Here is a 14602-nt window from a genome sequence, read left to right on the forward strand (position 1 = left end):
CATCCTTCTTAGCATCCTCATTATTACCCATCTCTATATTTTCCTCCTTATTCCCATCATCGGCATTTTCTTCATCCCCAACATTCTCATCAAACTCATCCTGTTGGGATGAAATATACCCGTCCGCAATACCATTAACGGCTGCCACCATAGTAGAGACCGCTGCTGAGGAAGGTAGCTTGTTCGTAGCTTGAATAGCAAGAGATCTGTACTTAGCGAAAGCTGCAGCCGCTACCTTTGCGGCGTCAGCAAGTTTGTGAACAATCTCACACTTACTGTCACTAAGGCCATCAGTTTCCTTGTCACCGCAATGTGGAATGTCAGACCCTATATCTGGTATGCCTTCTTCAATGGTTGATTTGGGTGAACATGCTCAAGCTTTTGTGACCGGTGGTGAGGTGCGGGTGCGAGTGTGTGGTAGCTCATGACAAGGGGAGGCTCCACAGAACCTTGACCGAAACCTTTTCTCGCCTTCAACTCTGTTTAATTCTTTTTGCAATTTTTTCTTTCGTCCAATTACAACAAGTTGGAAACTTTCTTACGACCAATCTTGATTTGTAGACGAAACGGTCCAAGTAAATGTACACGAGCACCATAATGGGTCCACCAAAAAAATTATCTCCTTTCAAACGTTTGACATCTCTCCACTCCTCCTTTTGCCAAGACTCAACTTGGTCACCAACTTGTTTGATGAAATTGCACCAATTGAATTCGGAATCGATGAAGTATCACCTAAACTTTTCAAAATCCTCAAACTTGCGCGATTCCCTTGTACACCACCCAACAGAGACGAGAATATGTAAAAGATGAAATTTCGTTTAAAGTCATCTCCACCATCTTTCTGCATGGATAATTTGTTCAAGACGTGGTGATCATCGATATATTTGTGTGGATATTGCTTTCGGAAGTTTTCCAACGTAGCTAAATAAGCAGGGCACTTATCCACATGTGACGCTTCCTCACGGGTCTTGAACCCATTGGAATGTTCGAGGCAAAGATGGATGTCCTCCTCTAATACGGGGAGTTTTTTGTCAAATAACCATCCCTTTCTTTGGGTTGTAATTGGACACTAGCTAATAAGCAAGGTCCCCGGGAACCTTGTCTGTTTCAATCATTAACAGACCGCCAAAGCCCATGTCTTTTATAGCTTGAATCTGTTGATCGCTCGGTGGATTTTCCGTATCTTTCGAGAAAGTTGTACAACCCTTTTGGCGACATTCGAGTCCTCACTGTAGGCAGTCCCTCTGAACGCACCCTCTGTTTTTTTCTTGGCGTGAGAAGCGCTTGCTTGCACAACCACTTTGTGATGGTCGCTTCATCTTGTAGCCTGTTTCACAATAATCATCTTTAGCGTCACAAAATAAGCTGAAAGGATACACAAAACATAAGAACTAAGATTTATATAGTCTATTTTGGGGGATATGACCGAGATTCAAAAATAACTCTCCGTTTCACGAAATAACCTCAAGGATTCTTTTCAATAAGGCATAAGAGTTATATAGTCTGAATGTGAGGAGTAGACCTGAGATTCACAAAATAACACCCCAGATTCACAAATAAACACCCCAGATTCATAAAATGTATATAGTCTGAATCCAGGGATAAGACCTGAGATGCACAAAATAAACTCCCAGTTTCACAAAATAAGCTATAGGATTCAAAAATAAGCTAACAGTAGGGGGCCGGGTGTCCTAAAACGGGACGGGAAAGGGTTTAGGGTTGGATTAGGCGGATCCGCTACCGCGGATCCGCCTAATCCAACCCTAAACCCTTTCCCTTGTACATAGTCATTCGACCAACGACAAGACCAAAAGACACCCTAGGAGGGGACGGGTGAACCCCTTTTGGGGACGGGGTTAACAAAGTAGGGGCGGGTGTCCTAAAACGGGACGGAAAGGGTTTAGGGTTGGGTTAGGCGGATCGCTACCGCGGAACCGCCTAACCCAACCCTAAACCCTTTCCCTTGTACATAGTCATTCGACCAACGACAAGACCAAAAGACACCCTAGGAGGGGACGGGTGAACCCTTTTTGGGGGACGGGGTTAACAGTAGGGGGCGGGTGTCCTAAACGGGACGGGGAAAGGGTTTAGGGTTGGGTTAGGCGGATCCGCCACCGCGGAACCGCCTAACCCAACCCTAAACCCTTTCCCTTGTACATAGTCATTCGACCAACGACAAGACCAAAAGACACCCTAAGAGGGGACGGGTGAACCTTTTTTTGGGGACGGGGTTAACGCAGGGGGCGGGTGTCCTAAAACGGGACGGGAAAGGGTTTAGGGTTGGGTTAGGCGGATCGCCACCGCGGAACCGCCTAACCCAACCCTAAACCCTTTCCCTTGTACATAGTCATTCGACCAACGACAAGACCAAAAGACACCCTAGGAGGGGACGGGTGAACCCTTTTAGGGGACGGGGTTAACGAGAGGGGGCGGGTGTCCTAAACGGGACGGGAAAGGGTTTAGGGTTGGGTTAGGCGGATCCGCTACCGCGGAACCGCCTAACCCAACCCTAAACCCTTTCCCTTGTACATAGTCATTCGACCAACGACAAGACCAAAAGACACCCTAGGAGAGGACGGGTGAACCCTTTTTTGGGGACGGGGTTAAAAGAGAGGCCGGAAATGTCAACGGGGCATGAAGTTATTATTGAAGTTATTATTGAAATTGTCATTCGAAGTTATTATGAAACAATAGGGAACGCAAGGATTCACAAAATCAAAGAACACAAAGCAAACTTCATTAATAAAACGTAGTAGTCATACATTATATTTATAAACTATCGACAATAGAACACGGCAAACAAGATAGCAACGTTCAATGCCGAAAATTACAAAGATAGTATTTTAGGAAAAGGGATACAAATGTAGGCTATAGGTCCATAATAGAAGGTAAATCAATAGAACATGCATCTATACAATTGCGTAATAAGTTGACAGCAATAGCAATTGCAGTGGCTCGTTCAGTAGACATCACTGGAGGTAAAGAACGGAAGTTTTCATAAATTGTAGCGCGATCAATAGCATTCAGAAGGTTCATGGCACTTGGATGGTTATATTGGTGAAAATGAAGGATGAATTTAGTGACATATTATTATCAAAGCAAACATTTGCACGTTTGGAAGATTAGGTTAGCACCCCTATGAATAATTAGAATACCCTCCACATGGTTGATTTCAAGAGAAAGCCAATATGCAGCGGTTACACCGGGAGCATTGGGATGAATAAGAAATAATCGAGACCAATTCCGACACACAATAGCCATATTTGCCTTGTCTTCAAAGGCATCAAGTTTAGAAAATATATTATGCATAACTCCTTGAATATTGAAAACAGAATGTTGTGAGTGATAGCGAGGGGAAGATAATTTAACTTCGCCAAATCGGCTTCCTTAAAAGACAAACTGATTGCATTTTGTTTTTTTGATGACATAAGTTTCGCACGAAATGACGATTCGTCTTCTTCAAAAGCATTAACGACACACCCTTTGCACCAAGACTCCATAATTCACTAAAAAATAATAATAGGAACGCATAGTAGGTTAGTAACTAAATGAATAAGTTTCACAATGGCAGATCTAGGTTTCACAACAACTACTCCAAGATTCACAAAATCAAGTATAAGATTCACGTAATTATGAATCAACATTACAAAGATCGAGAGACGAAAAGAATCTCATCAAGTGCATGCCCGGCTAAATTATTATGAAAGTTGTATTCAAAGTTATTATGAAAGATATATGCTCGAGGATTGACAAAATAAAAGGAAAGTAAACTTCATTAATGGAACATAGTATTCATACATTATGTTGATACAACATCCGAAATAGAAAACTACTGATTACATATTTATACAAGGGTGCCTTAGCAAGTATACAAAAGTAAGATTAAATACTAACGGTGATAGACCTAAGTACACCGACCGACAACTAAACATAATAGGTTCATTTGAAATATAATTGAGTAGCTACATTCCCTATCACGCAAGGGTACAACTTTAAGTCCTACAATTTGTGTTCACAAGGTATTACCGTCCTCATATTGAGCCTTCAGACAATTCCTTGTGTTGTATTATAAGGGCATTGTAGGCAAGCTTTCTTTAGATGTACAAGAAAGCAAATGTATCAAAGATGAAGATGAGGACGATGAAGATAATCGATCCCTCCAAAACAAGTCTTTCTCATGGCATATATGTTTTGCCATATCCCACCATTTGGTGTTGCTCATTTAGCCAGGAAACCGTCACAACTAGAAGGTCGGGCTAAATGAGCAACACAAATGTTGGGATATGGCGAAAAATATAGGTCGTGAGAAAGACTTGTTTGTAGGGATCGATCTTCATCGTTATCATCTTCATCTATGATACATATTCTTTCTACTAGTACATGGAAAGAAAGGTAACCTAAAATTCCGTTTTAATACAACCCAAGGAATTGTATGATGAGGAGTAGTTTGAGCATAGTAATACCTTAAGAACACATTTGTAAGACTCAAAAGTGTACCCTTGCGTAATAGGGAATGTAGCTACTAAATTATATTTCAAATTACCAAGATTAGTCCCTACAAAAGAAGTCAGTAAAAGAAGATAGCATATCCATTTAATGAGCTCAAACTCGCCTCTTCAAATATATCGATTACCCGACCCGTACACCAAGTGTCCATAGTTGGCAATGTATACGCAGACAGGAGCAATTGACCTAGGCATATAAATAACTAACACAGTTCAGACAAAAATAAATGAAAATAACTAAAACATAATAAGTAATACATTTCATACACATACACAAAATGTCATGTTTCGTATAAGTACATTCCAGATAAGTAGGATTAAAAGCCATATCAAAACAAGGCAAAGCATTGGATGAAGTTTTACAAATGACCAACTATGGACAAAGTGGTCTATAGGTTTCGCAAGATAAGGTCTATGCTTCAGACAAACATTCACATAAACTCATCATAAAAAGATGACAATCATGAGGCAGGTTTAACTTCCTGCATTGTAATGAGAATGATTCGCAAAATATTGCACCAGATTCACAAAATATTTCACCAGATTCACAAAAACGACTCCAAAATTCACAAAATTAACTCGGGTTTAACAACGACACATCAGTCCAATATTCACAATATCACCTCCAAGTTTCATGATACACAAACACAGGTTTAACTTCCTGCATTATAATGAGAATGATTCACAAAATATTCCACCAGATTCACAAAATATTCCACCAGATTCACAAAAACGACTCCAAAATTCACAAAATTAACTCAGGTTTAACAACAACACATCAGACCAATATTCACAATATCACCTCCAAGTTTCATGATACACAAACACAGACCTATGTCGACATTGCAGAATCAACAGAGCGAGCACCACAACAACAACAACAACAACAAAAAAGCACAATATTAACAAAAACGAAACATATTAAGCAATGAACAATGAGAAAAACCTAATAAACAAAAATTGACGAAGTAAGTATTGAAGAGAAAAGCAGGACATACAAATAGTAGATCAAAAATGCTCCGAAATTGATTTTTTGCGTTAAATCTTGTGGGATAATTCTTCGAGGATGATTAAAACCGCATTATAATGAAAATGATTTAGTAATACATTATCGAAACAAATAGTAGATTGAAAAGCGTCTGAAAAAAGTAGATCTACAATAATTGATCGAAAATGAAGGAAATTAGTGATACGAACGAGAATATCACATACCTAGATCCGAAAAAGGACGACCGAACAGAGATGATGATGATGATGACGATCGCGATCAAAATATCAGATGATTCAGACGATGATGAACGAAGTTAATCGAAAAACGTAGTTGAGTGTTGAGAGTAGAGTAAATGCGTGAAAGAAAAAAGGGAGAGAGAGAGAGAGAGAGAGAGAGTAAAATGGAGTAAATGAAGTTGTTGGCTGGCATTTGTTTTGAGGGTATGATTAAATAGGGACACGCAAAGATCCAAGTGCGTCTATAGTTATTAGATCCGACGGTTTAGAAGGTGTCACCGCCTCACCCTAAGAAGGGTCTCACATGATTCAATTCAATCTATATATATATATATATATATATATATATATATATATAAGTTAGTCAGTCTTAATTAACCAAAGAGTGCGAACCGTACGAACTAATATAAAAAATTATCTTAACATCAAAACTTGAAAACAAACCCATCGCTGACTTACTCTCCCTTATCCTTTATGTATCCATACCCCACCTAACCTTCCATCTCCCTCATCCACCACCACCATCCGTCGTAGCTTCTCAGACGGCCGCCTGAGATGGTGCTATCCTACGCCGGTCACGCAGACCAAGCCAACGAGCCTCCGATCTTTTTTCGCTCTTATTGTCGGCAACCAAGTTACGAATTTTCCGACAACTTCTATGAATTGAATTGCAGTTTTCAGCTCTAAAATTTCCGATTTCATCGACGGTGCAATTATTTTTCTGAAATATTACTTTGTTTATTATATATCTCGATTTCAATTGAATTATGCAAAAAATATATCGCCTGTCGATGGTGGCGCATTGAGGCGTGGCGCGTCGGGGATGAGGGATGCACCAGCGAAGAAAAAGGGAAGAAGGTCCCGGTTGCGTATCATTGGTGAGAGAGGATGTTATCGATGTAAATCTTCACTTATCTTGCTCTTTTTCATTCCTGTCACATTTGCTGATAAGTATATTGCCATTTTCTAAGTAATGAAAATGTATGGTGTGATTTTGCAGCTTCAATTTTGTATATGTATATCGGTAGGAAGGAATGATTACGGGAAAATGAGCTACATTTGGTAGTTGTTTAATTGAAATGAATTCGTAGGCGTAGTTGCTTTTGACGGATTTTTGATGGGTTAAAGAAGACGAGAAAGTTCACTAGTAGTTGAATAATTGAAAAGGAAGAGTAGTGACTGCCACACAGATTGCGTATTTTCTTATCGGTTCACTTGCAAGTTTCAACAGCATTATGAGAATTTGAGTATGCGTTCAATCATGTCAGAATGTCAAGAGTGTTGTGTATGCGATACACTACCACTCTTCGAGGTTTATGATGTAGTCACAATGACCCAAATGTCACATATAGTTGATGACGTTGTAGGATGGGTAAATTTGTCTTCTCTTCTGCTGTTGGGAAGAAATATGTTGCAGTATGGAGTATGGACTGTGGATATCAGACGGAAGCAAGAAGTTCCAAGTTGTGTTCTTGCAGTATGGAGTATGGAATGTGGATATCAGACGAAAGATACATACTTATTTGAGATCACATCAGTGAAATCCCCTGTTGTAGCTATGCTCACCAGGTTACTTTTGCAAGCTGTGTCGCATCATCGAGTTTATAGATCATTTTTTAGCAACCTATGTTGGCATGCTCAAGAGAACTTATCTCCTTTGGCACTTCCCCACTAAATATGAATAAACATCATTCGGAAATATGTAAGGCGTATTTAAAAATGCATTACCTCAAGCTCCAATAGCACATGCTTTTGAAACAGATGGTTTATAACTTCTAAGTGATAACTAATAACTATGGTGGTCTGGTGTATTAAGCAGAAACTTATTAGAATGCTTCAGAAGATAATTTAAATGCAAGCTAAGTCATTCTCATAATGATTACTGATGACAGACTTATTTGATGTATAACTGATGTGCCTATTTCAACTTAGAAATGGGGATTGAATGCAAGCTGTCTACAGCTATATTCTCCCAATCATCACTATCGAGTTCTTCGGAAAACTCAGGACTACAATTATTGTGGTTATCACATTGGTAAGGTATCTCACATGCAGTAAGATCAAATACGTTCACTTTGAAATTAGAATTTCCAACATAAGTGAACACCATGAAGTATCCACAGCCTATCGAAAAACAGTCCATAAATTTTAGCAAGCTAAATAAGTGTATCTAGCAAGGTAAAAGAGTGTATCTAGCTTGTTTGAGATGTGTATCTAGCAAGGTAAAATGGTGTATCTATCAATTTAAGGGAGTGTATCTAGCTTGTAAAGGATGTCTATCTAGCAAGGTAAATGAGTGTATCTAGCTTACCAGAGATGTGTATCTAACAAGGTAAAGACTTGTATCTAGCAATATAAAGGAGTGTATCTAGCTTAGCAGAGATGTGCATCTAACAAGGTAAAGACTTGTATCTGTCTTGTCATAGACGTGTATCTAGTAGGGTAAAGGACGGTATCTAGCAAAGTAAATGGGTATAATTTTTTTTTCCTGAGAAAATAAATGGGTATATTTAATTTGGAGAAAGTATATATTTGGCAAGGTAAATGAGTGTATATAGTCATCTAAATGAATGTATCTAGCATGCGAGAGATGGGACGACTATACCACATTTTATCGATTGACAATAGTATGAAATCCTAGTAGACCATTTCACATTTGTACTAGGATTATTTACAATTCAACTATAGAAGCCGAACATTTAACCTAAGTTGGAAAAAAAAATAAGCTATGTCCAATAAGCTAAATGAGTTTACTGAGTGTATCTAGTAAAGTAAAGATGCGTATCTAACAATTTAAAAGAGTGTATGTGTCAATTTAAAGAAGTGTATCTAGCTTGTCAGAAATGTGTATCTAGCAAAGTTAAGGAGTGTATCTAGCAAGGTAAATAAGTGTATTTAACTTGTCAAATATGTGTATTTAGCAATTTAAATGAGTGTATCTAGCAAGGTAAATAAGTGTATCTAACTTGTCAGATATGTGTATTTAGCAATTTAAATGAGTGATCTTGACGAGAGATGCAGATCAACAAGGTAAAAGTGTAACAGGTTTCAGTTGCCCAAATTTGTGTATTTAGCAAGGCAGCAACCAATAACACATCATCGATCTCATTTCCACCCAATTCCTTCTCGTTTAACAACCTATGATTATCAGACCGCACAGAACAACTCGAGGTTTGCAAAGTCATGACAGGAATGGCTTTACCTTTCCAAATACCAAAAGACATATGAGTACATCTTATAACTTCAAAAATACGTGCCTAATTGGTTAATAAAAGGTCTAAGGCTGACCATTTATATGTTCTAGTAACATAAGATGCAATTTGAAGCATAATTTCTCTTGATCATCCAAGGGAAGAGAAAAAAAGATTGCTTAGAAACGCAGAAAGTAATTGTTACAGTGCTTCAAGCTTGGTCTCCACTTTTGCTCCCCATTCAAGACAATTATAGAAAGAAAACAAGTCCTGTTGATGGAATTGGATACATGAGTATTTGAGTAATCAAGTAGCAGTGGATTCATATTACAGTGTCTAAGAATCACGCCGGCGATCAACATCAACATCAGTCGGCTGGAAAATCAGACCAACATCTGCCAAGCCATGAACCAGACCCACTATCTAAGCAATGAATCACCACCAATATCAATACCAACCACAACAGCCACATTAACGCCCAAGACCACCACCGCTTCGACCATCAAAACACCGCATTTCTCAGTGAAAGTAAAACCATCCCTGCAATCAGACCCACCACTGACATCACCATCATCAGCATTCACCATCTCGCCCTCGACAGCCACTCGCCTCATCGCTCCACACCCGATAACTATTTCGTTCACCAGCCTCACCCTAGGCCGACATCCCTTCATGTTCATTCATGTTTAAAAGGTAGATCTGCAAAAAACGATCCAAGAAGTTACAAAAGTTACAATACCATTCACTTACTGGGAATATTCCGACCCGAATATAGTGTTAGAGGGCCGGAGACTACAGCACCGATGATGTTTATGGTGGTAGATCGATGATCGAGGGAGGGAGGGAGAGAAGTAAATACGTCTTGTGCGGGGTTGGTATGGCCGCAATCGGCAGTGTGCCTACGTCGGAGATGCTCCGGTGCCGGGGCCTCGGGGGTGATGTCTGGTGAAGGTGGAGTGAAAGTGATAGGTGAGTGAAAGTCAGAGATTATGGAGTGAAGGTCGAGGGAATATGTCAGGGACAAGTGGAGTAGCGTTAATTTTGTGGAATCTGACTATTTAATATTAGTTCGTAAGTTCGCACCGAACTTTCAGTTCGCACGAGATCCTATTTCTATATATATATATATATATATATATATATATATATATAGAGTGAAAGATCCCATGAGTCAAAGAGATCTTAGATGAGTCAAAGATATCAATAAGAACCGTTGGATCAACAAGATCCAAGGGCTCTCGTTCAGCCACGTCGCCTCAAATATTAAACGCGTCTAATAAAAGCTACAAACTGATTGTTATGTGTCATTATAATCAGATCTTTTTCTCTCTCTACAAACCCCTCATCTCTCTCTAGTCAGTTAAAACATTAATTCTTCAACAAGAAAAAAAAACAACGCGCATCAATTATTTTGACAGTAGATATTCAAAGTTTCTTCAATCGCCATTCTTTTCAAAAAAATCTTCCCTAATCTAGTTAATTTTCTCTAAAATCGAGCATAGATCTACAAAAAATTAATCAAGATCTTGAAAAACATTAGAAAAAAACAACCGTTTCTCATCTAATGAAGAGGTATAGATCGCTCTCTAATTCGTTATTTCTTATAAAAAATTGTCGCGATTTATATGTTGCTGCATGTTGTTGTTGTTGTTGTTGTTGTTGTTGTTGTTGTTGTTGATGATGATGATGATTATATTAATTGATTTAGGGCTAATGTTTTGTTCGAACTGAGTAATTGATTTTTGGCAAAATATTAGGTTTAGTTTGCATCCTGGTGTTGTTGATCTTGAATTATATAACTAAATTGTCAATTAATTGTATGTTTTCCTTCTCGATTTTAAATTGAGAAATTAATTCTCGTTTTTGTTTTCGTAGCTATTAAATTTTGTGTTATTTCATATATATTCTACTTTTCGCCTAAAAATTAGGGTTAATAATTTGTAGAAACTTAGTAATTAATGTTCGTTTTTGTTTTGCATAGTATTGATTCTATGTATTCATAGTGTTTGTTAAAAAGTTAGAGTCGTGACAGTGTGAAATTCATAATTGGATTTGTTTTCATGAAAATTGGGGAAAAATTGTGACGATTAAATTAACTTTCGGAAAATACTCGACATCTTTTCTTTGTAACATTATTTCTTGTAACACGATAAAACTATTATCGTAACATTGTTATTGTAACATCAGTAAAACTATTATCGTAACATTGTTCTTGTTACATTAATATTGCATGCTATAATGTAGTTATTATTGAGGAATCGTCAGTTACTGTTGAACTGAACTTGAAATATTATTACAACATTTTATATTTGATATTATGTGATTTAACCCAATTAATTAAATTTGTTCGTATAACATTGTTATTAACTCACAAGAGATGTTGATCATTAATCATGGACCATCAGTTTTCACATATATTTTAATTATTAATGCTACAATGTTTTGTTATCTAGTTACCTTAAGATTGTTTTGTTATTATGCTACATTATTACATGATAATATTGATCCACATTAGACTATATGGCCTGTTTGAAAAAATTAGGGTTCTTGATTTGTTGAAACCGAGTAACTCGAGGATTAAATTAGATTTCGTAAAATACTCGACACCAATTCTTTCGTAATATCGTTACATAAAGAACATTATTACTACATGATAGAACCGAACTTGATATCTTTGTTACAACATCGTATATTTGATGTTGTGTAGTTTTTCCAATTAAATTTGATGGTTTTAACATTTTCAAAAACTCACAAATGATTATCTTTGTAAAATTATTATGTAAATTATAACCAATGATTGACCACGCCTTTCGCATATGTTTTAGTTAGTAATGGTGAATGTTTTGTCTTGAATGTTAGAATATTTGAAGAAGAAGGTTTGGGAAATCAAGTAAGACAAAAAAGGCGCGCAAGGAGATAGTACATACAAAAACAAGGGAGACACTGCCTAATCAGTCATGAAGATAGGCGTGAAGAAGGCAGCGTTATTGAAGTTGAAATGCTACTTGAGACTGTTAATAACATTGTAGTCAGATTTTGATGTGTGAATATGATGTATACATCTTGTAAACATTTCACATTACTCTTTGTGTGGTATTACAAATCATTTAAGCATATGACTGTCCGCATTCACTTGATTTTTATTGTTGAAATAATTAAAGTTGGAACTTTTAACATTGTTTTCGTGCTACTTTGATGAATCAATGTTGTTAAATAACATCATTACAATATCATTGTTACTTTTTGAGTAATGACGTTACAAAGATATACCGTTACTTTAAAATTAAAAAACGAAATAATCCCTACATTTACATTTTAGAACTACTTTATACACCGTCTTATATTGTAAACAAACTAAATTAATCTTGTAACATTGTTGTCGAGGTTATTTTAATGAATCACTTGTTAAAGTAACATTGTTACATTAATATTGATCCGCCTTTGATAAATCAATTAATGAAACGATGATGTTACAAAGAACTTTATATTACTGATAACATCGTATTACTCGATGAATGATCGATGTTACAAAGAAACACTATTACTATAACGCGAAAGAACAAGGATTGGTTGTATCAAAAATATGAGGAACGCATACAATAAACAACATTAGACTATATGCATGGTCTGTTTGAAAAGTTGACAATACATTCTTAAAATAACTTAATAGGCTATATGGGATTCGAACCCATACATTTGTACATGCTTTGCACATTGCTCTCCCATTTGAGCTAATAGCCTTTAAACTAACGACTCAAACTTTCAAATGAAATGAATAACAATAAAGGTATCCTCTTCCTACAAGCTTAAACTTTATTACTGCATGCTATACAATTATAAAGATATTAGAATACAGTTACAATAACATTGTTACTGTAAGATTGTTATAGTAAGGTTGTTACAGTAACTATTAGTGTAACATTGTTAGTGTTACATTATTACTGCATGCTATCTTGGAGTTATTATTGAGGAATCGCGATTCTCGTTGAATCGAACTTGAAATATTATTACAATAACATTATTCTTTGTAACATTGTTACTTTGCACATTGCTCTCTCATTTGAGCGAATAGCCTTTAAACTAACAATTGGGTTATAAGGGAACTGAAACAAGAATATAATACATACAAAACAAGAATACTTGAAGAAAACACGATAAACATTGACACAATGCCAACTACATTATGTCATGTAGTAACAATAATACAGTAACAATAATACAGTAACAATGTTACAGTAACATTGTTACTGTAACAATACATTGTTACAGTAACATGTGCCGAGAATTTTACAAAAGCTAATTTAATCGTCTCAGTTTATCCCCAATTTTCATGAAAACAAATCAAGTTATGAATTTCACAATATCATAACCCTAAATTTTTGACAAATAATATAAATACATAAGATCGACAACAAACAGTATAAAAATGATATTATAACACGATTCAACAACTCATAAAATTGCACTATGAACACAAGCGACATGCAAATTAAACATAATTTTTTGACGAAAAATCAATTACTCAGTTTGAGCAAAACATTAACCTTATTTTTTTGTTGAAAACGAAAACCTAAATTAAAAGTAAATTAATTAACAAGAACAACAACAAGAACATGCGATAACATCAATCACAACTAAAATTAAAAGATTAACATGAATACAAAAACTAATTAGGCGCATCAAATCGAGAATCTCATAACAACAATGAGACAAAAGAAATACCTCAAAAGTATGCATTAGAAATTGTAAATTAATATCATTTGAGTAAGAAATTCGATTGAAGGTATGTCATCGAAATATGCGATTTTCATTGAAAGATCTAAGATTGGAGTTTGATTAAGTTGTTTAAATTATTGAAGTGATTCAATCTTGTATTGATAGAATCATGAATTGCTTAAATTGATTATATCGACATTCAAAGTTGAACATCAATTTAAAAAACAAAATTCAATAATAAAATCGATTTGTTGCAATTAAAAAAGAATTTGGAAAGTAAAAAGAACTAACCTTGAGATCGATTGAAGATGATCGATCGAAATATGCGAACGCAGAGTCTAATTAAAGTGTTTTGATTGATTGAATCTTAAATTGCAAAAAATTGTGGATGAATTGCAAAACGCATTTGATTTATTTGGAAATCGCCAGAATTGGGGATAAATTTAGGGTTTAAAAAGAACGTGGTTATAGTGAGAGGCAAGAGAGAGAAAGTGATATTGATTATGATTTTGAACATTGAAAATATGAGGTTTTTATATGTCAATCAATGATTAATCCCAGCCCTTGATTTGTGTTAGATCTAATGGTTGAGATTAAAATGCTAGACTCACCTAAGATACCTAGACTCACTTGATGCAATTTCTATATATATATATATATATATATATATATATATATTGAGTTTGCCACTTTGCGTGAGTTACCCCCGCATATATATATTTGATGTAACAAAACCAATGACACACAATCGCCACACAATTAAACTTGTCTCTCTCTAACAATCATCACTTCTATCTCTTCCTGCGTTTTTTATTTTGTTGTGTAGCAAACAAACATAAAAAATTCAACCAAAATCTTCAAAATTCAATAACAAATACACTAATTATTCCCCAAATTTTTTTATAATTCCAAACGAATAGAGCAAAATCATTAACAATTTCGATTAGTTCATGAAAACGAGCA

At 36.0% G+C, this 14602-nt stretch overlaps 1 long non-coding RNA gene across 1 annotated transcript; it reads right to left on the minus strand.

Moving 5' to 3' along the window:
* Positions 1-8840: 8840 nt before the first annotated feature.
* On the minus strand, positions 8841-10011 carry LOC141646255 (uncharacterized). Its single transcript, XR_012545462.1, has 2 exons — positions 9783-10011; positions 8841-9622 (listed from the first exon to the last, which is right to left on the minus strand). It is a non-coding gene; the product is annotated as an uncharacterized LOC141646255 (long non-coding RNA).
* Between the last annotated feature and the right edge of the window lie 4591 nt (positions 10012-14602).

The sequence above is a fragment of the Silene latifolia genome, chromosome 3 (genome assembly GCF_048544455.1).
Source record: "Silene latifolia isolate original U9 population chromosome 3, ASM4854445v1, whole genome shotgun sequence".
Classification (NCBI taxonomy): Eukaryota; Viridiplantae; Streptophyta; class Magnoliopsida; order Caryophyllales; family Caryophyllaceae; genus Silene; species Silene latifolia.